Source organism: Pelecanus crispus, chromosome 2, assembly GCF_030463565.1.
Source record: "Pelecanus crispus isolate bPelCri1 chromosome 2, bPelCri1.pri, whole genome shotgun sequence".
Taxonomy (NCBI): Eukaryota; Metazoa; Chordata; class Aves; order Pelecaniformes; family Pelecanidae; genus Pelecanus; species Pelecanus crispus.
Window position 1 is genome coordinate 139,337,593 of NC_134644.1, and position 26,385 is coordinate 139,363,977.

Here is a 26,385-nt window from a genome sequence, read left to right on the forward strand (position 1 = left end):
TAACTGTGAATGGTAGTAATGGTTTTGCATTACGCTGAATGAGTGATTTGTGTAAAAAAATAAAATTTCTGCTTTAATGAGGACAGAACAGCTGTGTCTGTGGACATGTAGATCTACCCATTCTTAGGGCACTTATCTTTCCTGATGCATTTTTGCCTGTTAGTTTTAGAGTGTTTTTCTCATTTTTCTTGCAGATCAGTTCCCTGACCCAATTCTCTGCACTCACTTCTGTCAGATCAGCATGGAGGAACGGGGGGCAAACAGCAGGGGTGAGGGTTGGCAAGCAGAAGCCTTTTTAGCCCGCTTTGCTCCTTTCTTGTTTTAACCGTACCATACTTTACATTAAGTTATTTATGCAAGCATCACTCAGTTCATTAAAAAGTCAGCTAGGTTCATGTGAAGTACATAAGTACCTTGCTTTCTTGTACAAAACTTTTTCATAGTCTTAACATCCATCCAAAATTGAGTTCTGGCTTGAAATCTAGTGCTCTAATTAGCAGACTAGAGTTTCCTTTATTTTCACCATTTCTTAGAAAGTTCCTTTGACTAGTTTGGATCCTACTATAAAGCGGGATTTTGTTTTTTAATTTGTTGTCCTTTCAGCCACTTGACAGAAATATTGCTAGCTTTTTAAAAACCAATCAGATATATTTGTGTGACCCCATGTGTTCCAAGTAGCAGTGAAATAACTTCTCCAGTACCATCTATACCAACTTCACTATGCAAAGAGATTCAGTTCCTTCCTTTACATGCTCACAATAACAAGAAGCCACTGTTGTGCTCATAACATTTACCCAACAAAATGCAGATAGTTGAGCCCAGCCCTTCTCACCCTTTGTACTGCTTCTACCAGGAGTGTTCAGGGTTTAGATAACTTACAGGCAAACAACTGTTCAGTTGTCTATTCATTAGATTTCTTTCAAGGCTGAGTTCACTGTTGCCCATTCCTTTGAAGCAGAACATGCTGTCTTGCTTTGCCTTTATACATTCTTTCTCCCATGTGTGTTTCAGGTCCAGTGCATATGTTAGGCTTTCTTACGATCTTCATAAAACTTCTTCTTTTTATGTGCTTGTTGTTTTACACATTAGGTAATCTAATGTTGACTTCATCTTCAGTGTCTTGGCTTCCGCCCACTGAAACAATAGAATAGTTTACACTTCAAAACTGTTCTTTGTAATAAATATAAACTGTGGAATAACTGACAGGTGTGTGCCCATACGAGTCATCCATTCTGGGTTTCGTGGAAAGGGAATAATGGTGAAAAAGAGAATGACCATGTGTTTCCTCACAATAGCAGTTAAAATAAAAATCCGGTCCTCTCATACCACTTTTTCAGAAAGACTACTTCTCTCTGTGGTGTGGTGTCTGTGATAGATCTGCAGGTAGGGGCAAAAGAATCCTGGAAGTTGGGCACTGGGAAGACTGCAGGCATGCATGGTGGAGGGGAGAGATGGAAAACTGCAGGTAAGTAATTTGTAGTACAGCATATGGGGGAATAAACCTTTTATTGTATAGGAAGGGAATATTAGATATCAGGCCACTTCAGGAAAGTGGGGACCAGCTGCCAGAAAGAAATAGCAAATAGCTTGAGTTTAATTCTCTAGAGAGGTTCATGGGGGTCGGAGGAGTGCCAGTCAATCTCCCTTTTGCTGTGCTGTATATCTGCATCCTAAGAGTTGGAAAAACTTTGGAAAGGGTAAGGTCGGAAAAGAATCAGTATAAAATACAATAGAATTGTTGTGAGGAAAAATGAGTTCCTACAAAAATAGTTTTTGTTATTGCCGTGGTGGTGCATTGTTTGCTAATACAAAACATACTGTAGAAAATTATGTCATCTTTGGTTTGGCTTTAACACTGTTTAACAATACAGAAATCACTGCAGTTTGCTGAAGTTAGTTTCCCAGCTTGGAATTTGACTAGGAAATCAGCTGCAACTTTATATAGGTAAGAAGCCATACTGACCATCATGCAAAATCCTTCATCTTCTAAGTACTCCACCAGAAAAATAAAGGAAATTAAGCTTATCCCAACTGAGAAAGTTGAAACAACTATTTCTCATTTATGGCATGGACATACATTAATGATGCAATTGTCCAAAAATTGGACAGTTTGGGGGAGGTTTTTTAAACCATGGTAATTCAATTGGCACCAGGCTTAACACTGGCTTACAGATTCAGCACATACCTGGGAGACATGGGAGTACAGGAGTCAAATCCCTTAACTAGACAGGAAGGAAAACAGGAACTTCTTACGTTGCCATGGGCACTGGAGGAAACTGTGCAGCCACACCCAAAGAATCCAGGTATCTCTGTTTGTACTTTATGTTTAAGTATGATGCGATTACACAGTCTATTAATTTCAAGACTTCTTGTTTAATGCAGTCATAGGCCCAAGAAAAAAAAAACAAATTTCTAGATTGTACGCACTTCCAGAAGAACCCTGTCACAAACTTGATAAGGAAGTTATGTATAATATTTATGTTTTTAAGAGTCTCTCTTACTTTAATCAGCTCCTTATTTAAAATAGAATTCTATAACTGCAATGACCATTGATTTGTGGTATAAGCTTTTTGACATTGCTTCTTCCTTTTTTCTAATAATTTCCCTGATTCTAATAATTACGTGTACTCATTTAAGGGATGATATTTTTAATATACTGTGAACATACAGATTTTTTATGTGACTTTAAAAAAGTAGGAAAGTCTATACTGTGAAATTCACTTTGAATGTAATTTAATGCGTAAAAGAGAAGACTCAAATGTATAAACACAAATTTCTTTTTAAATAAGCTTTTTATTGTTATTATTGAGCTTTTCTACTTTTCATAAGATTGAGTGTATTAATGACCAAAATGATAGTCTGTGTTTAAAATTACGTAGAGAAAGATAGTGAGTTTTTGTGATTGTGATGGAAAGAAACTAAATGAAAGATATGATAATTGTAATGTAGGATATTTAGCACTCAGTGTGCCTTCTAGTTATATACATCACTTAATCTTCCACATTTTGCATATGAGGTAGGCAACATTTGGTACAGTGTGTAGGTATTTGTATTAAAATGCAAAATTATTTGTTACTCACTGTGATGCTTTAGTAAGTATACCACTACACTATGACAGGATTAGAGGAATACATGTATTTCTGAATATGAAGAAGAAAATAAATACTAGCAAGAGCCTGAAATGATGCTTTTTGGATGTTGCATGATGTCCAAATAGTTCTGCTAACTGTATGGGTAAAAAGTGGCAATGTCAGTGGTGTCTTATGGGCTAGTACTGAGTGTGACACATGACTGAAAAGTATCTCCAAATAAAATATAAATTGTTGGGGTTTTAAGTGTTTTGGCAAAATAAGCTTTTTCAATGTGACCATAGATGTCTGAAAAGCAATAGAGATAGGAGAAAATGAAATACAGAGGCTTCAAACCTAACTCTCTTTTTTTTTTTTTTTTTTTCCTGAAGAAAATATTTTAACTACATTTTTCACAGGAGAACTTTTTTTCCAAAGCGTTTGCTTGTCCTTTGTCTTTAGGTTCTAGGGAGTTACTCTGTTGAGATGGTAACTTAGGTAGGCTGCCTCATTCATGAAATACAATTATCTCTTGTCAGCTTTTCTGTAACTTCATTTTCCAATATTAAGGTTTAATTTGGAACAATAATACCAAACTTCAGCATTAGATTAGTCATCCATTAAAGGAACAAAAGAAAGTTCCTGGTCATACTAATGAGAAAAAACTATTTCGCAAAGTACTTGATTTAATATGTAGTATGATGTAACAAATAGTTCCTGGTTTGGGGTTTTCCCTTTTAGGTAACTACCATTACACAGATCCTTTAAATGAAGCCCCACCTGAATACCTGTGGAGGCTTTCTGAAATGGCTTCATTAGAATGTGGAGCTGTGCATGAGGAAAGAAAATAAACAATTACAAAAGAAAGAGAAGACAGAAATGTCAGAAAGCTGACAAGAAAGAAACAAGTTCTTCAGAACGTTACTTCAGGAACTAAGCATTTCTTGCCATTGAAATCCAAAAATTACCTTTCTATGCAGTATGATATGCAATGATTTTTTCCTTAAAACCCTACCAATGTAAGTAATTCATAAATATCATAATTTGGTATGATTTTTTTTTGTATTTATGTAGACTGTATTTTTATATCATTATTTATATTGGTGTAAAATATGCATTATATTTTATACCCGTATTTTGTATTTTATATCAACATTTTATATTTATACAGACTGTTCTTTTTAGCGCATCATATTGGATATGTCTGGTGGTCCTGGATGTGCCTGTGTCCCCTTGGGTCTGGACTTGACCTAAACCTGTACCTCGATTCTATGTTGTGTAATGAACCAGGCTCACTTAGTCCTCTCTCTCTCTACCCCCCAGTAATTTCCGTGGAAGCAAAACCCTGGGCTAATAGAGATGCTGCACCATATTCCAGCACATCTGCTCATGGCAGACTGAACTTCAGTCAAAGTTCTGGTTAGATGTCTTTAGGAAGTCTTAATTAACGTGAAGATTTTTTTTTGTCTGGTGTCAATGAAAATCAGTTGTATCATAGTAGTTGCCTCATATACTTTTTTTATCTTTTGCTGGTAAATTGTTTAGCTAAATAGTTTTTTTCATGAGTTTCATTTCTGAATTTGAAAGATGAAGGAAATCTTTTCCCCTCTCTTCTCCCCTAGCACTTTTTCTTCTTTAAATTTAAACTTCCACTGGGTGGCATAGTTTCTCCCATATAAAAACCAGTACATGTGATTCTGCAGTAAACTTGGAGCTTTGAGCTTCCCTACCTCCTGCAGAACTATGGTTATCACAATGATGGCATAGATGGTAAGAGAATTCTCCCTCTGTAGTATATTCCTTCTGTCTGTTTATGGCAGTCTGCCAATGGTCTGTGCCTTGGGTTTTTCAAGACTTGTGCTGAGAAGAAGATTGGCTAGGTAGGTTTCTTTTGTTTTCTCCTTTTATATCCCAGATATCTGGGGAAACCAGCACAACTCAACATAACTTTACCTGTGTAAGAGAGATTGTATTTATGAAGCTTTCTCTGGAGATGACAGTAGTAGTGAAAATGGAAACAAAGAAATCTTGGGGGGAAAAAATGTAAGAAATTTACTGTACAAGGACCAGACAATAGAGTCTCTCTCACAGCTGGTTGCAGAATGCAATAAAAAAAAAAAAACCTTGCAGCCATGCTGGAAGAATTCTTAGAATCTTAAATGGGAAGTAAAGACTTTAATCATCACAAAAAAAAGAATATTCACAAAAAAATAATTCAAATTTAACTAAGGGGGTAGCAAAGAGTCTTCTGCCCTGAATTGTCTGTAGAACTTGAAACTAAATTCTGCAAATGTATCTGTCCCTTCATCAATTAAAGCAAGCAACCTTTTATGCCTATATCTAGGTTTTATAAATATTCTTGAGTATTAAGAATTGATCCTAACTGTATGCCTAACTTTCTACAAAGTAACTAGGTGATCTTTTTGACATGAAATTCCTACTCAGGCACAAAACTGTTGGTGTGAGGGAACTGAAATTTTTAAGTCCCCTGTTAGTATTTGCCAGTGCAGCATGCTGTCTGTCATGGGACACGTACTGTCCTAGCCCTCTTCAAAAACCACCAATTGTGTAAAAGTTGTTTGAGTGTCAAATGTTCCTCTGAATTCATCAGCGAAAACTAGTGAAGTGACACTTGACATTGTGCACAACTAGGAATCTGATATTTCCTGGTTTCCTCCCAGGTCTTTGGATGTTTCACTTGCCAAGCTCTTTTAATACACAAAAAGGCAATTCCTGGCATGTAGTATTTGAGTGGCATGCATCATCTCATTTCTAATTATTAATGATACTTTCTTTCTCCATACATTCTGGTTAGTAGTGGCATGCTCTGTCCCCACTCCCCCTCTTCCCCCCCACCCCACGTTTCCAGTGTTTTATCCTAATCTATTGTAAGGGCAGCAATCTAGTTCTCCAAACCAAGAGATGTAAATATTCAGACAATGTAAAAAAAAAAAAAAAAAAACAACAACCCAACCTCTTGTGAATTTTCTTTATTATGCAGCCTGAAATGTGCAAGGCACCATTCAGCCTGAAAAGCAGGTGGATAAATTTTTTCTTCTCCCGGAAGTACTAGATGTCAACTACTATAAAATAAGGAATAAATTATTAAGTCTTGCCCAGCACAGAAGATACATTTTGCTTGCTAAATAGTCATTTTATTGTAAAGGCAGGAAGTATATGTTTATTCCATTTCAGGTCATCACCTATGGGTCATGGAAGCGAATGGAACAGGTAAAACTATGTAAATTAAACTGATCATACATAAATGATGCTGTGATACCTTGCCAACTGTTATATAAATGCCCATACAATCTGTTCTTTGTATCTCACTATTACAATGAAACATATTCAGGAATCAGGCTATGAACCTTCTATCCTTCTCTGAGAGAGTATCTTCATGACTCAGCTGTTAAAGCAGTGGTTTTTTTTTTTCTTTTTTATGTATTTTTCTTTCGTTTTGCAATGTAGCTAAATGGAATACTTATGGATGATTTTCAAAATTAGCCTTAGGAAAGTTTTGCCAGTAAAGGGAATTGACTGGCTAACCGGGCCTGGGTTATACAATTTGAAAAACCTGTATTGTATTGTTTTAATTTTTTATCAACTGCCTCATGTATCTCAAGGTTTTCATGTACTTTCAGCTGGTTTTATTTCAAAGAGGGTGAATCTTCCAAGTGGATATGGTCATTCTCTAACATGTTGAATTTTACTTGTATCAGTCTTTGACAAGATTCTTTTTTGTACTTGCCTAGATTGCGGTAAGCTTTCATGACATTTTGGTTTTGATGTCTTGCCAATGTGTTGTATACATAATGAACTCTATTCTGTTTTCCCAGAGTATTTCCTCAATAACTAATTGTTCTGTCTACTTAAGTTAAAATGAGAAAACCACTTGCGTTGTGACAGTTCATCACAACTTTATCTGGTCAGGACAGTTTTCAGAGACCATAACAAAATTTTTGTTAGCTTGTACAATTGTAGTTGAAGAACATGTCTGTCTGACTACAAGGACATGAATAGAGTTGCTGAACTGGTGCTCAAAGGGTCTTAAAATTGAAAGGCATAGTCTTCTCTCTTTCTTGTTTTCCTAGGGAACTCTTTCTTGCATTTGACTGAGTTTAACTAACTCTCTCTGTCAGCTAAAATCCAAAACATCAATTGAAATATAGATAATTGCATTAGGCTATGCTCCAGTCCAAGTCAAATACATTCTGTTTAATGTTTTCCACTAGTCTTTCTTTGGGATTTGAATGCATGACTTCGCAGACCTTCACAGAATGAACCTTCACAGGTTCAGGAAACTCTTGAATATGTAACCAATCTTTGAACATATGGTCCATGATATCATTTTGTTGCAGCAATAAAAGGATGTTCCTTCTTATATATTTCATTCAGAGAGGTAGAACTGTTCTTTCCTGTAGTTGAATTATTTATTTTTTCACTCTGGCTTTTCTGAATTTTGGGTATTTATCTAGTCATCCTCACCCTCATCATGCTGTTCGACTGCAATATCCTGCAGTCATCTCAGGAATTTGAACCACGATTGGGTCACCTTATGGATAATCAGACAGTCTCCTTCCTGAAAAGCTTTCTTGCCTTTTGACATGGCCATCTTTATCAAACGGGGGTGCAGAAATCATTTATCCTTAATGCCACTCCTGATCCCCAGTGCGTAAGTCTAAATCCGAATTAAGACAATCAGCCAGGATATCAGTGCTGCCCTGCTTCTGCACTCTCTTCAGCCCACTAGACTGCACTTGCATGTCTTCACTTTGTTTGACAATATCCAGCAGTTCTGACGTCTATGGCAGAGCTCCCTGAACCAGGGAATGCAGCTGGTTGTTCTTAATGTTCTGCCCTGGGCTGTTTCCCTATGTCAAAGGAGATCTTTTTTCTAGGAATGCTTCCTAGGATTTCTAGGATACAAATATCCAGGTACTATTGCATAACTATCCCTAAACTATCTTTAAAATCCTGAATACCTTATCTCTTTAGCTTGTTAGCTGAGATAAGCTGGAAAGCTCTTCTTGTTGGTCCCATAGCTAAAAGCTCCAAAGCCTTTACCAAGGCCTGAACACCTAGAACTTGTTCTTGGTCATTTCAGCAGAGCCAGTTTGGTTTTATTGTAAAAGTCTTTTCCGTAAGTATTTGGATTAGTCTTTGTAGAGTTTGGTTTCAATTTACAGAATGAATTTGATTCATAAAATGGTGGTCTTAATGCTGCCAGTTGGGTGGTTTGGCATAATTAAAATCTGTTGGCTTTTTAATTTAAATAGTTACTATTCTGTAATCATTATAGACAATATGGAAAAAAAAAAAAGATAATTTTGTTTCTACCTTTCTTGCTGGAATCTGGAAAATTGTAGAGTATAATTCTGAACAGCTGGTTCTGAATATGTCAAGTTTTGGTTGATTGAATTACCGTTAAATAATATTGAAATAAATTACTTATCTCAAATAAACTAAGCAATCTGATGCCTTATTTGGTAAACAGTCTTGAGTCTCTGAAAGCTAGAATTAGATTCAGCCTTAAAATAAATATTTAAGACTCCAACAGCATTTTTAATGATTTTAGTTTTAGAGTATGCTCAGAGCTCTCATGCTGATTCTTTTGTTTAAAGAACACTAGCTCTAGCTTCATGCATAAGTGCTGTGGCATGTCTCTTCTGTTTTTTGCTAAACAAGGACAATCTAGAATTGATAGACAATACATTAATATCCAAAAATAAATTTTCCATGTCATTACATGAGCCTTTGCATTGACCTATATTAGGGAAATTTTGGTAATGTTTTAAAAAGCTTAATACATTTTAACTGATAAAAATCAGTTAAATTCAGGCTATCAGTTTTCCTGAATCTGTGCCAGCTGCATGATCTGAATCATTCTATTTTGAGTTTTTCCCAAATAAATAACTGACAACAGCATTTAGATTTAGTTGGATAACTAAGACAGTGAAAGTGCTTTAGAAAGACACCAATACATCACTCTTCAAAGCTCCGTTTAAGACTTGTGTTTTATCTCACAAAAGAGAGAGCAGCATCTGTGAAAGGAAGAAAGATAGGAAAAGATGCCAAAAAAAGAAACTTGGAATTTTTCACTCCCAAGTTTAAAATGTGAGGGAGGGAATACCTGAGATGGAGGATCTTTGATCATCATATTTAGATGATGATCTCATGACAAACCATCCTGAACTGTTTTGGTTTGGTCTTCATGGGCATGGGGAAAGGCATCAGCTTGTATGTCCCTAATAAGGGGTTTTTGTTAAAGATTAGAGCAATTCAGTTTGGTTTAAATGGAAATTATTTCACTGGGAAAAAAAAAGGCTTTAATTTTTATTTTTTGAAAGAACTGTTGGCCTTCCATTTGAACCAAATATTACTTGAAATATTTTTGAATCCTACAGAAAATGTGAAGTTTCTTCCTCATTGCTTCACAGTTTCTTCCCTCCTACTGTTAAAAAAAAAAAAAAAAAAAAAAAAAAAGAGCAAAATAACACACCTCTACCTGGTTATCCTTTGTTGCCCGTCTTTCACTTTCTTCCATCATAAATGTTTTCTTTCAGGGTCATTTTTTTCCTCTCCATCTACTGATATGTATTGTTCATATACAATAGCTAGGTAAAGTCTGTCTTTATAAGCTCTTAAAAGAAACTTCTTGCAAAGAATAGTATGGGGCAATAGCAGGATATTGTTTGTGGGTATCTAGAGCTCCAGGGATTAACCTGTTGAAAACCTGCCCTAGCAGCAGTGTAGCCATGCTAGTACAGTTCTGTCCTTAGTTAATAAATCTTGGTAGTTTCAGCCAGTCTAGCACTTGTCTATGGTATAGTTAATCTACAGTCCAGAGAGACTACTCAAAGATAATTAAGAGGTGACTTGACATATGTATTAATTCTTTCTTGCCATATCTGTATAAAGCTGACCTCACTGTGTCTTGCTTTTGCAGATGACACTTGCTGGTCTCTCATAGAACATGCAAGTCTTGAGTTGTTTTGGTTTTGTAGCTTTTACATGCATGAACTTCAGTGAAATGTCAGTGATATTTTAAAACTCATAATAAAAATATGCAATATGCATCACTGAACTCAGCCTTCAGGTTATTTGTGGTACAGATTTTAACCATGTCCCATATGCAGAGCTGGTGTCATTAAGAGCCAACCTGTTTCTGGCTAGGCTTACTGGTGCAGCACTCACATGAACTAATACAGTTGTTCGGCTTCCAGCACCATCATGGTTACAGATTTAGCCTCGCTGTCCCTTGAGCTGGTTCCATACACAGCTGGAGAAGGATACTGCAGAAGTAGGCTTTATCAGTGCGGAAGGGTTCTGCATGAGTCCAGTTTGGTTGCATTGGGCTCTAACAGGTCAGTCTCAGCATCAACCCTGCTGGGCTTTCAGGTGAGAGTCATTCTGCGAGAGACCTCAGTGCTTATCTCCCTTGGTCTTTAGGTTCCCAGAAGGCTTATTCACTTATGACCTCCAGTGTGTGAATTTCTAAGCCAGCTCTACTCTGGGATTCTGCATAAACTAATAAATCTTCCCTGGAGTGCTGGGGAGCACGAGGAAGAGCCAGCAGGGCTTCTGTGCAACATCTACTTCCAAGTAGCAATGTTAAGCCAGAGCTAACACTAAAAAGATCAGCTCAGCTTGAGCCACCTCTTATGCAGAGCTACTCAGAGGCATCCGTGTCATGCTATCCATACCCTCTCTCTTGGATGCCACGTTTTCAAAGTTTTTCTCTTCATAATTTGAAGTAATGGAGCCCTTGTTAGCCTGGATACTCAGAGGTCATTGCATGTCTCAGTACAAAAATGTCAAATTTGCTGTTTTTTAGGAGTATTTTGTAAATACTGAACATTTCCTGTATAAAGTAATGCAGTTTTTAAAAGAAAACACTGAACAAGCAAAAGCAGTTAACCTGATTCCACTGAGGGAGAATCTGCCTGTGAGAAATCTCTACAGCAGACTGAAATCTAGCTGCTGTTAGTTTATTTGCTGGAAGAAAACCAGACCATCATTTTGCCCACTTCCCAGAAGAGAGTGTCTGTGGGTGTTCTCTTTTCTTTCTCACCAGTAATAGATGAAATCTTGCAATAAGACCTGACTGCTAGAAAGACTACCTCAAGCAAACTATTGTCATGGAAAATACTGACATCAGCCCAAGATCTCTGTTGTTGCTCTTGCACCCTTCCTGTGGTGCAACATTGGTAAAGAATCAGTTGCTTATTTCTTGGAACAAGAAATACAGCAAGAATTACTAAAGCTAGCTCTAATGTTTTGGTGGATTGTTTTGCTTGCTTAGGGACTTCTTCATCCTAACCTCTAATTACATTTCTCCTGTGTAAATATGGATAGGAGAAAAAAATGTTTACAAATACCATGTTCTCCAGGAACATGTGGTGTGAAGATGATGGGAAGTGGCTTCTCCTACTTGTACTTGTGTGTCCCAAAATAAAATATTCTTCTGGTTTGGAAAGAGACATTTATAATGTATATTATCCCTTTATCCCATAGGACAGGGAGCCAACAGAGACCCCACAGCACTGTGATCTCGAATGCTAAAGGAAACCTGGATTCATGAGTCTTTGTAACACTCCTTACAGTAGGTAGATACCTGACATTATCAGGTAAATGCATTCAGTTCCTGTCTTTGGACTGTTATGAATCCATTAAGAAAAAACACACAATCTAAACTGGGTTTCTAATCCCTCTATAGTTTATTCTGCTTCCTACCAGTAGAAAAGGCCGACTTCAAAGGATCATTGCTATAAATCCTTAGGAAGTTGTCCACTTTCAGCTCTAGTGGTACTGCCCTGAGTTGGTTATCACTGCCCACCATCTGGAGGTTACTACCTCTACAGGTTCCTGCAAAAGTATGTGTAAGAGTGCTCCCTACTCCCCTGGCAAAGTCAAGTAGGTTACCTGAAACCACCTTCACTGATGGATTAAACTAACTGGTCTGCTTTGCCTGAAGTGATAAAGGATTACTTACTTCCTTGTATCAGCAGACTTAGGAGGTTGGTGACAAATCGTAGTGTAACAGTATTTTCATCCACCCCAATGTCACAAAGCAGTTATTTTTCTGGGTACTTTGATACAACCTTACCCCTCCATCCGTGAATGTTGTGTTCCTAAAAAGTGCAGTGATTAGCAAGCCAGCAGACAGCAAAGCAATTTTTCACATAAGAACGAATGTAATAGAAGGAGATGCATACAGGGACTTAAACAAAATTTAAATACACAATGACAGTGTATATGGTGTGGAAGCATCAACTGAAGGAGATGCTGGCTTTTTGGCAGCTGAGATGTTTCAGTATGATCTGTCACAGACTGCTGTCATCGTTACCTCCTCTTTCCATCCTTCATCCTTGATAGATAACTCAGATTCACTCAAGTTAGAGAAAGATGATGACAATGATGAAAATGTAACCATTCAGAAATAGGCAGCAAGAAGGCAGAAAAGATTAAAGTCAGGCTTTCAGCCTCATAAAAGTGACCAAGTTTGACAGACACAAAGCCACAAATGCTAGCCCCCAGAAAGCCAGCATCTCCTCCAGCTGACAAGCCTGATGATCTTACTGCCTCCTTTTGAATAGTTATGCTTTCACCACTGTCATTATCTTCCTCAATGTATTAAGGTCATCAAAGCACAAAGGATGGAAAAATGAATGGGGAAATGGTGGTGAGCAGGGAAGGCTGTTAAACAGTTAGTGATGTAACTCTGAAATGACAGCTAAGAAAAGACACAGTGCAGGGTGTTGCTGTGCTGTATATTGAGGAAGTGGTATGAGACATTCTGGGTTGGTCTGCATTCAGAAAAAAGGCAAAAACTTTCCTGATGATAACTGTGGTGGGAAGTTTATGTCTACCTTAAGGTCTCCATAATGTACTCATACTAGAGTTTATATCATGGAAGTCATGTTCTTCCTTCACTGACCTTTAGAATAAGCTGTAGTGTCATTATATAGTCACAGGCTTTTTATTCAGCAGCACTCCTGTCTCCTTTGGTGCAATAGATGAATGATGGTCATTTAATGAACAACAATTCAGTACCATTTTCCCTTTTTTTACTCAGTGTGTGGCCCTCAAAATGATTTATTACATATTGTTCTGAAGACAGAGCTATGAATTCTCTTAGGAGTTTTCCTCACTACAGTGCACACGTGTCTCACAAAGCAAGTAATTTTACTGTTGTAGATGAGGGGCTGCTCCACACAGAGAGTACATTTCAAAATACCTGCCGATTTTAGTTGCCTAATCTGAGGCATTCTGGATCTGGTTTGTTCAAAGCACTTGCAATGAATAGCCCTTCATATGCAAAAATGCAGATCCCATTTCTCTTACTGTGAGTTCTCAATGATTTTGCAAGTAATAGCCTGAGATCTCTGGCCAGGCACATAGAAAATTAGGAAACATACAGTTGCAACCATTTAAATGCAGTGAAATTAAATTCTTCATGATAGTATGAACTGAGACCTCTTTTCTCTCCCAGCATCCCTGTATCTTACTCACTCTCATTAAACTTCAGCAGTTAGACACATAGTGATTCTGAAAACAAAAGTGTCCTTGCCTGCACAAACTTGGTTCATTCCTAGAGGCGAGGGCTATGAGCTGACTAGAGGGATGAGAAAGAGAAGACATGGGGAAAAGGGGCAGGAGGCCACATAGCAGAAATCTGAAGTCCCTTTGACACATGATGGCAAGCTACTGCATGTAGTCATGTAATGAAGACCAGCACAATTCAAAAGGGGTTGCAATCAAGCTATATTTGTGAGGTGACTGTCTACAGACATGTGCATAACGTGATCTGTCTCCCTAGTATGGGAAGTTGAAGCTACAAGATGCATTTGTGAGAGGCCCACCACTGGACACTGCTTGGAAGGAGGATGTAGCCATGCAGATCCCAGGCTGCAAAGAGTGCTGGGTGCTCCTCCCTGAGAACACAGCTGGGGCTACAGCAGTGTCACCTGCTGGAAGTGGGCCCTGGGCAAGTCACCAGATGAGCAACCAGTTGAAGGAACAGAGGAGCTGAGCATACAGTAGCATGAGAGAGGATGAATGGAAGATAGGACCTTTGCAAAGAGAGACAAGAGCCCAAGCCCCACATTGTGCAGAGGGAGAAATAGTAAGACCAGTTGTTCTCTGGGTACCCAGCCCCCTGCACTGGAAAACAGGGATGGGGAGCAGAATGAAGCCCCCGTAACTCAAGGGGGAATGGTTAGCAACGTGCTACACCACTTAGACACACACAAGTCTGTGGGGCCAGATGGGATCCACCCAAGGGTACTGAGGGAGCTGGCAGAGGAGCTCACCAAGCCACTTTCAATCCTTTATCAGCAGTTCTGGCTCACTGGGAAGGTGCCAGTTGACTGGAGGTTAGCAAATGTGATGCCCATCTACAAGAAGGGCCAGAAGGAGGATCCAGGGAACTACAGGCCTGTCAGTCTGACCTTGGTGCTGCGGAAGGTTATGGAGCAGGTCATCTTGAGTGCCATCATGCAGCACATACAGGACAACTGGGTGATCAGACCCAGTCAGCATGGGTTTATGAAAGGCAGGTCCTGCTTGACTAACCTGATCAACTTCTATGACAAGGTGACCTGCTTAGTGGATGAGGGAAAGGCTGTGGATGTTTTCTACCTGGACTTTAGTAAAGCCTTTGACACCATTTCCCACATCATTCTCCTGGAGAAACTGGCTGCTCATGGCTTGGATGGCCATACTCTTCACTGGGTAAAAAACCGGCTGGATGGCTGGGCCCAAAGAGTGGTGGTGAATGGAGTTAAATCCAGTTGGCAGCCGATGACAAGTGGTGTTCCCCAGGGCTCAGTATTGGGGCCAGTTCTGTTTAATGTCTTTATCAATGATCCGGATGAGGGTATTGAGTGTACCCTCAGTAGGTTTGCAGATGACACCAAGCTGGTGGGAGTGTTGATCTGCTTGAGGGTAGGAAGGATCTACAGAGGGATCTGGACAGGCTGGATCGATGGGTTGAGGCCAATTCTATGAGGTTCAACAAGGCCAAGTGCCAGATCCTGCACTTTGGTCACAACAACCCCACGCAATGCTACAGGCTTGAGGAAGAGTGGCTGGAAAGAAGCTTGGCCGAAAAGGACCTCGGGGTGTTGGTCGACAGCCAGCTGAACATGAGCCAGCAGTGTGCCCAGGTGGCCAAGAAGGCCAACAGCATCCTGGCTTTTATCAGGAATAGCATGGCCAGCAGGCCCAGGGAAGTGATTGTCGCCCTGTACTCAGCACTGGTGAGGCCGCACCTGGAATACTGTGTCCAGTTTTGGGCCCCTCACTACAAGAATGACATTGAGGTGCTGGAGCATGTCCAGAGAAGGGCAATGAAGCTGGTGAAGGGTCTAGAGCACAAGTCTTATGAGGAGCGGCTGAGGGAACTGGGATTGTTTAGCCTGCAGAAAAGGAGGCTGAGGGGAGACCTTATCGCTCTCTACAACTACCTGAAAGGAGGTTGTAGTGAGGTGGGTGTTGGTCTCTTCTCCCAAGTAACAAGCGATAGGACAAGAGGAAATGGCCTCAAGTTGCACCAGGGGAAGTTTAGATTGGATATCAGGAAAAATTTCTTCTCCAGAAGGGTTATCAAGAATTGGAACAGGCTGCCCAGGGAAGTGGTTGAGTCCCCATGCCTGGAGGTATTTAAAAGACCTGTAGATGTGGTGCTTAGGGACATGGTTTAGTGGTGGACTTGGCAGTGGTTAATGGTTGGACTTGGTGATCTTAAAGGTCTTTTCCAACCTAAATGATTCTATGACTCTATGATAAGCTATGCTTCTGGTAGAATATGGGATGGATACTGGTGACTTCCACAGCAAGATAGAGCTCTTTTTCCAACTGCAGCTGTTGAGCTGGAGAGCAATGACAGGGCCCTGACAAAAGGAGGAGCAAGCTCTGACCAAAGAGGCATCTGGGCCAGCCATGCCTGACTGACAGATGGGAACCAGGGCTAAAAAGGGAAACAATGGATGATAGCGCTTAGAGATTGCCTTCTGTGGGAGACAGAAGCACCCATCTGTTGCATGGATCTGCTGTCTTAAGAGGGTTGCTGCTTGCCCAGGGCCTGGATTTGGGATGCTGTGGATAAGTTGCTGAGTAATCTGGTCTTTGGAATATTATGCTTTGCTGCTTTTCCACATGGGCACTAATGGTACTGTACTACTAGTGCAGACCTTGAGGAGACTACTGGAATCCTCTGGGGAGAAGGGTTAAGGGTATGGAGCTCCAGATGGCATTCCTCTCAACCCTGCTGATCAAGGGGAACTGTTCAGGCATGAGTGGAAATGCAGCTCAGTGTCTGTCAGTTTGGTCAGTGTCATCAGAAGGGTTTTGGCCTCTATGACCATGGGAGTCTGAAGAATGAGAGATGCCAAGGAAAGACAGGATCCATCTGAAAAAGTGGGGCAAGGACATATTTGGCAAGGGACCTGCTAACCTAGTGAGGAGGGCTTTAAACTAGATTTAAGAAGCATTTCCTCAGAAAAAGGTGTGAGGGTCCTTGTGGACATGAGCCCACCAATGCGTCCTTGCAATGGTGAAGGCTAACTGCATACTGACCTATGTTAGCTAAAGCATGGCAAGTAGACTGAAGAAAGGGATTATTTCCCCTCTACCTAACACTGGTGAAGCTACATCCAGAGTACTGTGTCCAGTTTTGGGCCTCCCAAGAGATATGTCAACAAACTAGAAAATCTAGAGGGCTACTAAGGTATTCAGGGGGATGGCACATACATGATGAGAGACTGAAGGAACGAGGTTTGTTTAGCCCAGAAAAAAAAAAAGCTAAGGGAGAAGAGAGAGGGGACTCTAATTGCAATCTTGAAGTACTTAAATGGAGGTTAAAGAGAATGGAACCTGACTCCATCATCACGGTGGCTCACAGCAAAAGGAACAAGAGGCAACTGCCATAAGCTGCAAGAGGGAAAATTAGTTACATGAGAGTAATTGGGTATCATGGAGAAAGATTGTAGCATCACCATCCCTGGAGAATTTCAAAACTCAAGGGACAAGGGTCTGAGTAGCCTGACCTAACTTTGAAGTTACTGTACTTCGAGCAGGTGATTGACTTCAAGAGCTTCCTTCCAACCTCTTTTTTTTCATGATTTATCTCTATTCGTTATCCAAGTTCTCATTTACTTTAAAGTTAACTCCTTGTCACTGCAGAGCACACTTCTATTCGCGTAAATCACATTTCATTGTTGCTCTGAGGCTAGAGATAAAGTTCTACTATTTGACGTTTCATTATGAATGTTTGTCTGGCTCTTGGTGCTTTGCCAGGGATCATAGAGGAATACCATGGTAGAGCTAGAGCTGCCGTATCACCTAGTGCAGTTATCCACATTTAACAGCAGATAATGACAAAGACACTCTCTGCATACATTAACCAGATCTACCTCATACTCTCTTTGCAGGTCACTATGATAGGAATAAATCACTGAAACAGTGTGGTTTTATTACCTTGACAAAGTTCCCATAATTGCTTTCACATTTTGTGTCTAATGGACACCTTCCATCAGCAACAGACTGAGCAAAGGCAGTTCCTGCACTGCAACTGAGTCTGCAGAGGGATGGACACGCTTGCAGTTCTTCTGCCAGTCACATGTTATGAGTAATGGCCATCTACTAATTGGGGCAAAAAGTTTCAGGGTCACTCGGCATGTGAGTATTGCTGTCTGAAAAGAGGAGTTATCTCATGCAACGAAGTCAGAAATAAAATGAGGTGGTGTGGGACTTTTGACTGGGCAACTAAGGGTTACTTGTAGTCTCTGCAAGAGCCCTTGCTGAGGATCACTTGCAACATCACAGGGCAGTTCTGGTGAATTAGCGCCAGCTGGGTTCCATGGAAGGCAATGCTCATGGTTCTCAACTTGCTTCACCGGCTATTCTGCAGTATCTGTGAGCACAGTCACCGCTGGAATCTTATCTTTTTGCCAAAGTAGAAAGCAATTGCGAGGCTGGGAGCATCCACCCGAGATCATGTGGTCTCAGCAGTTGTTCAGGGACAGTGCAGAAAGCTGTATTTTCAAAGAGCTGTAGTTTTCTCTTAGTCTTAACACAATATGGCACAAACTCAGTATGTTTTATTACAGGATTGGCTGCAAAGGTGCTGTCCCATAGTGCAACTACCTTCAGCTCCAGTGAGACAGCAGGATAGAGGAGGTTCTGTACCAAAAAGGACCTTGATAGCTCATGAAGTTGGTTTTAATTTGGTCAGTTTTAACATAGATGCTTTCCTACTCTTCCAGATACAGCAGTTACCGTTGTGAGTCTGTGAAACCATGGATTTCTATAAAGTTGTATGGGGGAAAAATGAAAGCAAAGGCAACTTCATACAATCTCTTTATTACAATATGGCCTACTATGGAAATAATTGCAAATAACATAAAACTAATCAAGAGTTATTTTTACTCAGTGTTGTATTTGCACTCTGCAATTTCTTTTCTCAAGGAAAAGAAGGGTTTCAAGCATGGGTCTATCCTAAACCAGCAATAGGCAGTTTAGGCAATAGCAGTGTTGGGATTCTTAAGCCTGTACATATAACATAGCTGGTAAGTGCTTTTCTAGAGCAGTGGGCAAGTAAATGATTCACAAACCAGACATCACACCATAAATACAGCACCAAAAGGGAACATGTGTGACTGGCACTTATCAATGCTGACAACTCAGAAAATCGTTAATGTGCATGTAGATATTGGAGGACACACCATGAGATTGTCATATTGATTTTGTATATGTAATGGATGCACAGGTGCAGATTTACTGTGAGATAAGGGATTCTAGCATTAACCATTAATGTGTAGTAAAATGCCCTCATATGCAATTGTTTAGACTATGAGCACTGCAATTCTTTAGGCTTTAAACCCTAAAAAAAAAAAGAAAAAATCAGTAAGGAACCTCAATTTTCAGGTGATATAAATATCTGCCAGGCCTTTAGTAGAAAATCTTAAGGTCATTTATTTGTCTGCAAAACTCATACATTAGATCTGTTTTGGCTCCATCTAGAGATTCATTTACAAATTGACTGTGGTAAAGTCACCTGCCATGTCCCTACAGGCTTTTTGTTAAGAGACCAAAAAGTACATCAAGTTGAGTACCTACAACTATTTTTAATGCTTAGATTACTACTGGTTCTAAGCCACGTGCCCTTTCTTTCCCAGACATTCCTAGCATGTGGACCCCTCGAAACATGCACGCTGAAAAGGGACTCTTTTTGTCTAAGTGAACTTTCAGAAAGTGACCAAAACTTTCTGCAGAGGTTATAGCTAGACATGTGCTCTGATACATCCTACTTCATAGGTATTCAGCAGCATCCAAAACCATAAATTGATTACAGGAACTGTACTTCAGTTGTGAAGGCTCCAGCTGGATAATGGGCAGCTTTTGGACTGGGGGCTATTTTCTCTTCCCAACCAAAGCCTGCTCTGGATGCAATTTTAATGAAATTTCATGTAACTAATAGTAGTATTGTTGGATCTCAGACTAAGCATAATTGCTTGAAATAAAATAGTTTCAACATACTAGAGCAATTGCCTCTTTGTAGCCTTCAGCTATGTGTAGCTTTGTACAGGGGTGTTATCAGGAGAACATTTCCACAGCACGTTACTGCAGAAGGAGCCTTTCTGTCTGATAGAGCTGTCAGCACCATTAACTTTGGCATCTCGACAGGATTGTGAAGGTCTTAAAGACCCAGAAGCTACTCATAGTACTTCTGTACTACGAATACACAGGTTTAAGTTCAGCACTTCAAGAGGAGACATTGCAGATGGTTAAGTAACAAGAGTCCTTGGGAAAAATAATCTGTGGAGGGAGAACTTCATCATCCTGATTCCCAGCTGGAGAGAAGTCCTGCTTTTCTTCAGGGATACACAGACTTTTCCTACAGATTTCCTTCCATTTCCCATGTAGAACAACCACCACACACATTTATCTATACTGTTAAAACATGTCATATAAAAAACATGAAGAAAAATTGAATATTGTTACTGTTTTTTCAGAAGTGACAGCTTATCATTGAAAAATTATCTATATTCACTTCAAAAGCTCAGCTTCTCAGCAAAAGTTAAGAGAAGTTTATTCCCATTGCAAAATATTGGTTCAGGAACACTCAGATTAAAAACATGGTAAGAAACTAATACTAGAATCAAGATTTGCATTCTAAAAAGCATAATTCAGGCAGAAATAGCCCCTTCTGCTCAAGCACGCATGTTTTGTGGGATCTAATTTCTAAGAAGAGACAAGTGAACAAACGAAACCAATATTAATCCAAGCATTTAAACAAAAAGTACATTTAAATCTAGCTACACATGAATTTTTTAATGTAATGTGGTTCACTAAGATTATATTTTAAAGATCACCTGTATGTGCCATCACTTGATTTACAAGCTCCATTCATTTTAGTTCATAGTTTCCTCAGTACAACAACAGTCTTCCAGCAAGTACAAAAACTCTGCAAATTTATCTCAGGTCTTGGCTTGCTACTCCAACATAACTGATTACTAATCTAGATTACTTGTATAGTGGAGAATCAATGGGCTTGATGAAAAGAAGCATGCTAGGGGAAAGGATAGAAATTAAAGTGTTATTTCATTCCCATTCCCTGTTTTTTCACAGCTTAAGTTTTCACAGAGCCCAGGGGTAAAAACTGTAAAAAAAGAAGGCAGTTTAGATAAAAAGAAGCCAGTACTGAGTTTCAAAAGAGGGTCTTGCTCATTTGAATATATGAAAAAGAGCAGATCTAAGAGGGAGTATTCCAAGAATATTGCCCTTCTGCTGGTCCAGCTCAACCCTCACTCCAGCTGAAAACTCAGCTGGCTCAGACCTGGCTCCGGATACAGTTCTCCCTGCAGATAAGTAACTGAACTTGTATTTAAAGTGCACCTACAAGCTTAGTCCTGCAGGACTACAGGAGCCAAAATTGTCTCCTAAAATTCTCCTACTGTGCTTGTCCGGAGTAATGAACATTTTGGCAGGACAAAGAATCTCTGTATTTATATCAAGTCTAAATTTATTTAACATCCACGATAGATGTCTATAGACCAAAAGACACTTGAGCCAGTAGGATAATTGAGACCATATGTAACACTGAGTTCAAAAGAAAGCATAGCCATTACTCAGAAAAACTCAGTTTCTAAGAAGTGTAGTTAATTTTTGCTGCAGACCGATAGATGTGAATTTGAACCTGCCTCAGTCACAGAAGATTATTGAGTAGACAGACAACCTCGTCCCAGGTAAGCACACTAGACTAATCTGCTAAAAGGAGCACAGACTATTACCACTTTTCCAGGTACCTCTGAAAACCTGAGTCAGGGATTCATGTTCAAGACTACTAAATTCAGGACAGGATTTTGGACAGCGAGTCCCAACCCTGCCTGCAGGGATGGTTCAGCTGGGCAGTTGTGGGGAGGGAGAAAGCAATCACAGTTTTACAATAGCAGTTTCTCAGGTACATCTTCCCCCATTTGCGATCACGGCGACCTGGCTTCAGAGCCCTCCCTGGGCACAGTACACTGGCCGGCACAAATCCAGTTCCCAGCCACAGCCGCTAGCTCCTGATACCACTCAGAGGTTTCCTTCCAAGGCTGTAGATTCCCCTCCCATCCCTGTAGGCTGAGTCTTGGCTCAGGTAAACCTTGGCAAGTCATGCTGTCGGTGCAGGTCTGTTCTCCCAGCAGAAAGAAGAGCCTAGTACTGATGTCAGTGGTGAAGTACTTCAAAGTCTGCGAAGAAGAATGCTGTCATACAAAGGCTTTAGAAATGGAAGCTGCAGAACAGTAGTTAGAAATATTTACCATTCGTTTGCAAAAGCCAGGGATTGCAATCCAACAGAGTAGAAATGAACACTGTGACAGCAGAAAGCCAGATGTTAGGACAGAGGGGCTAGAAGGCAGTTAACTCAGTTCTTCTTCATAAGGCATTGGAAACAAGCTAGCCTGGAAGTATTGTTCAAAATACATATTCTCTGGAGTTATTCACTTCGTTCTACATTGAGCCAGCTAATTTTTAGGTTTTTACAGTAAGCAAAAGCAAATAAAAGGATTAAAGGAGTGTTGTGGGATTTTTTTCTAGGACTTTTGTCTACCACGTTTCATGTCCTCAAAACACTTACCTGAGAGCAATAGTTTCAGAGATAGTCATGAGAATTAAAATGGCAAAGATCATGCAGAAGCTTCAAAAAGCCACCAGGTTCTAAACTGACAAAGCAATCATTGAAACTAAACCAGAATAATAGTAAAAATGACATCATCTACTAGTTAACACTGCACTCAGGTCGGAGCTAAAACCCCCTCACCTTCAACACTTTGGGTTATAAAGAAATGCAACATTTACATCCTGGTTCCTTTAGTCTTCTAGAATAAAGAATGTTATAGAGCTAGACCCTACTACATAATTAGTTTAATTTATTCTTAACACATAATTAACACATCCTACCCCTAACTAAAACCAGCTGAACTGTCACCCACTATTTATGCTGCTTTCAATCCTGATGTCTTCTCCCAAAAAAGGGGGGTATGAGCATCTGCATAAAGAAAAGCCCCACCCAATTTCTCTTCCTCCTTTCACAAAAATATATTTCAGTCATAGAAGAGAATAGGGGGAAAAAAAATAAACCAGTTTAAAAAAAAGAAGTTAAGAATATAAAATTAGGATTGGCACAAAAGAAGTGCCAGTATTACATTTTACTAGTTAGACTTGTTCTCCTACAATTCAGTTGTGTCAAATACCTGGCAAAAGAAGCTAAAGGAAAAAGGAGGAGTCTACCTGCTTTTCAAACTAAAACTAGAGATGCTTAGAGCCTTCCTTGAATCCCATTTTCCTACATGTCTTGGCTCACTATATCTTATTTCTTTCTATCTTGGAGGCCTTGTTATAATGATGTGTGATATACAGCATTAGTATCAAAAACTTAAACATTGTGCTGAAATTATTAGGTACTACTGTGGTATTCCATACATGAGATATTCAGAGCGATCAAGACTTGACGACTTCAATTGCATTTTATTGTGCAATAAAAAAAGAGTGTAATACTGTGGATGACAGATGCCATCAGATACGGCAGAGCGGTAACGCAGCTTCTAACAAAGTGCAGTAGGAGTGGAAACGTGCCATGGGTAGAGCTTCACGACACCGCTGCAGGGCCTGGGCAGCACACATTCACCACAGGCGGCCAGCGCTCCAGGCAGACTCCGAAGACTAGTTAAGTTGTACAGAATGCCTCTGACTGCCAGAGCAGCTCAGGATGGGAAAGCATGTAAAGCATGTGGCATGCTGGCTAGTTAAACTGGATTTAGAGCCTCGTTGTGCTGCCAAAACAGTGCTAAGCAAGCGAACAGTAATACTGCTGCTTACACCTCCCTCTGCTCCCTTTTCCTCCTCTACCCTAGATTTTACTTTGCATGTGGCTTCTTCCCCATATACATCCCGTGGCCCTATGACTGTACACTCCCTTGTTTCTCATTGTTTTCCTCCAACCAAGAACCTACTTATTTCATAATGAAAGATATTTGGTGCAATGAGTAGTTTATATGAAGAAATACTTAGCAGATAAAAAACTGGTTTTGTGGAGTTTTTTTATCTTTAGAAAAATAATTCAGGAAAAATTGCTTACAGCTCTGAACTTCAAAAATTTCCTCTTCTTTGCAATATGACCAAGGTCACAAGTACTTCTCGTTTTCACGGGATCAGGCAAGAAATGGCTGGTGTGTTCACCTAGACACAGACTGAAAAATGATGGAAGCTTTGTGTAGAAAATTGTTTCTGAACATCCTTGTTCTTTCTTAGAATTTACAATTCATGAGCTCAGTACTTGATTTTTCAGGCTTTTCAGTCATGGAAAACTGCACCATGTAGGAGCCTACTTACATCTAAACCTGCATTTAGGCAGGGCACAGGTATTTTTTGGATCGTAGATGCCTGGAGTAGTCCGGTATGGTACAAAAGCTTTTAGAAAAAACAAATATGCCAAGAATGGGAACTTCACAGAAGAGAACTGGCACAACCACATTAAATATCCCTGAAGACAAAGAAATTCCCACTACAACTTACTGAAACCTACTGAAACTCGTTGAGCAGAACATTTCACCTGGAATTCAGGAGACTAAAATTTTGTTCCCTTCTAAGCTCGACTGTTTTCAGTTTCATGTCTCTGCCTGCTCTGCAGTTTCCCAATCTAAGCTAAAATCACGATTTTCTCCCTGCCTTAGACTTTGGCACAGCTTCAGTAAGGAGCAACGTGCAGAGATTTTCTCACTCACCGTTCTGTGGAATGGACAGTCTTCTGGGAACTGGGAGACAGAAGGAATGGTTTCAACAAAACCCATGCATCTAGTTTCCTAGGTGTGAGCAAACCAGTTGTTGTACGAAGCAGGGACACCACTTTACTCGCTGGGGACTCAGAGCTGACGGTAAGCCATGCTTAATTCTCTAAAAAAACCCATGGGTCCCAGTTCTCAGGAGAGAGCTGTGAGATCTGGATTCCAAACGGGCAGAAGCAGCAAAGCCCATAAAAGGTAGGTGAAGTCCCACCATCCTGCTCCTCCTGGGCACTACTTACGCTAGGATTTAGGTGACTTGCTACATTGTGTGCTGCACAAGTCTGAGTTTCCTTGTGAAGCACGTAACGTCCACCTCATCCACAGTTCCGAAGTCCTCTGGGCAGCCAGACATCTTAAAACAAGGCTCTAACTTGTATCCCTCCAGTACCTAAAAAGGCTGCATTTAGTAACTTCTGCTGAGTAAGAGGCCTCAGGACTGCCCTCAACAAATCTCTCAGAAGTATACAGCACATGCTTTAAAGGAATAAAAACACCCAAACCTCAACTTCGAAATGACCACTAACAAGGAATCTGGCACAGCACTGGTTAAGCGTTCCAGTATCTAATTATCTGCCATTAAAATTGTTTGCTTAAAGCCAAAATTTATCTGGCGTCAATTTCAAGACATTTCATCCTACTATAGCTTTGTTAGATCAAAGAATTCTCTATTATCAAACTACTTTTCTCCACGGAGGTAATTAGGTAGATACTGATTTTGTAACCATGTCTGCCCTTAAACTGAATAAATTAAGCTCTCCAAGCATTATAAGGCATGTGCTTGATTTTTGGCACAAAAACTGTACACTGCATTTGGCACTTGTGTACGCACCACTGGAACAAAAGTAGTATTACCTCCCCCATACCATTTGATATTCCCTTTTTAATGCATCCAAGAATTGCATTTGGCCAAGTGGGAGCTTATGTTCAGCTGACTATCCATCACGTCTCCTAACTTTCTCTCAGAACACTGATTCTTGGGCTGGGCTCCCATTCCGTTTCCAGATGTATGACTTTACACTTGGTGATAGTGAAACAGGCTGTATTAGCAGGACACCAGCAAAAAAAAAAACCAAAAAAAAAAAACCAATTAACTGTAAAGCCTATAAACCTCAGCATGCCTCAAAAATTTGAGAGTTGTTAGCGTTTCAAACAGTCTCCTGTTGGTTCTCCAATAGCTATTAGGTAAAGCTTCTGGCTTCAGTTCTGAGGGAAGAAAAGGAAGATGTTGGTCATTCTGAAAGAGGATAAGAGTTCATAGAAATCTTATTCCAGAGTATGTCAGCAGCTGGCAGTTATGGACAGTGAGAAAATAACAGCATAGTCACAAGAAGCTGAACTTTACCACAGAATGTTGACAAAGGGTCTGCATTATTTATTGTTTAGGGACCAAGTGATTGTCTTCATCAGCTACATTTTTAACTCAAATTACCTCATAAATGTACTATTCATGCATCAAATAAGTGGATCGTGCCTCATTTCCAGTGCAAATTCTGACCTTAAATATGGGATCATGAGCTGTTTCTGTAATTGCCTGCTATGGGACATGCCTGAAGAGCAATATTAAAAATCCTGAAAGCTATGCTAGTATAAAAGGTGACCAACTATGCAGGATTACCAGCTTAAACACAGCTACGCTTTAACATTTGTTCCCACACTATGCATTTAACATTTTGCAGCTGTTATCTGAAAGTGCATTTCAGCAGCAGATAGGAAAAATGAGTTGCTCGAGTACCACGAAAACCAAATTAACTTTCTCCTCACTAACACTTTAGTGCATGTATTCCTCTAAACAAAATTTGGGACCTACAGGGCATTCTTATCAGACAAACAAGTTCCTACAGCACTGATTAACTTCATGAGTTAATCTTTTATTCTCTATACCTGTCACAGTTTGCTACCCATTTGTATGGCTTCATTTTATCCATTACATGCTTTTCTGTTAAGAATATACTAGAACATGTGCATGAGTCAAAGGCAAACAACTG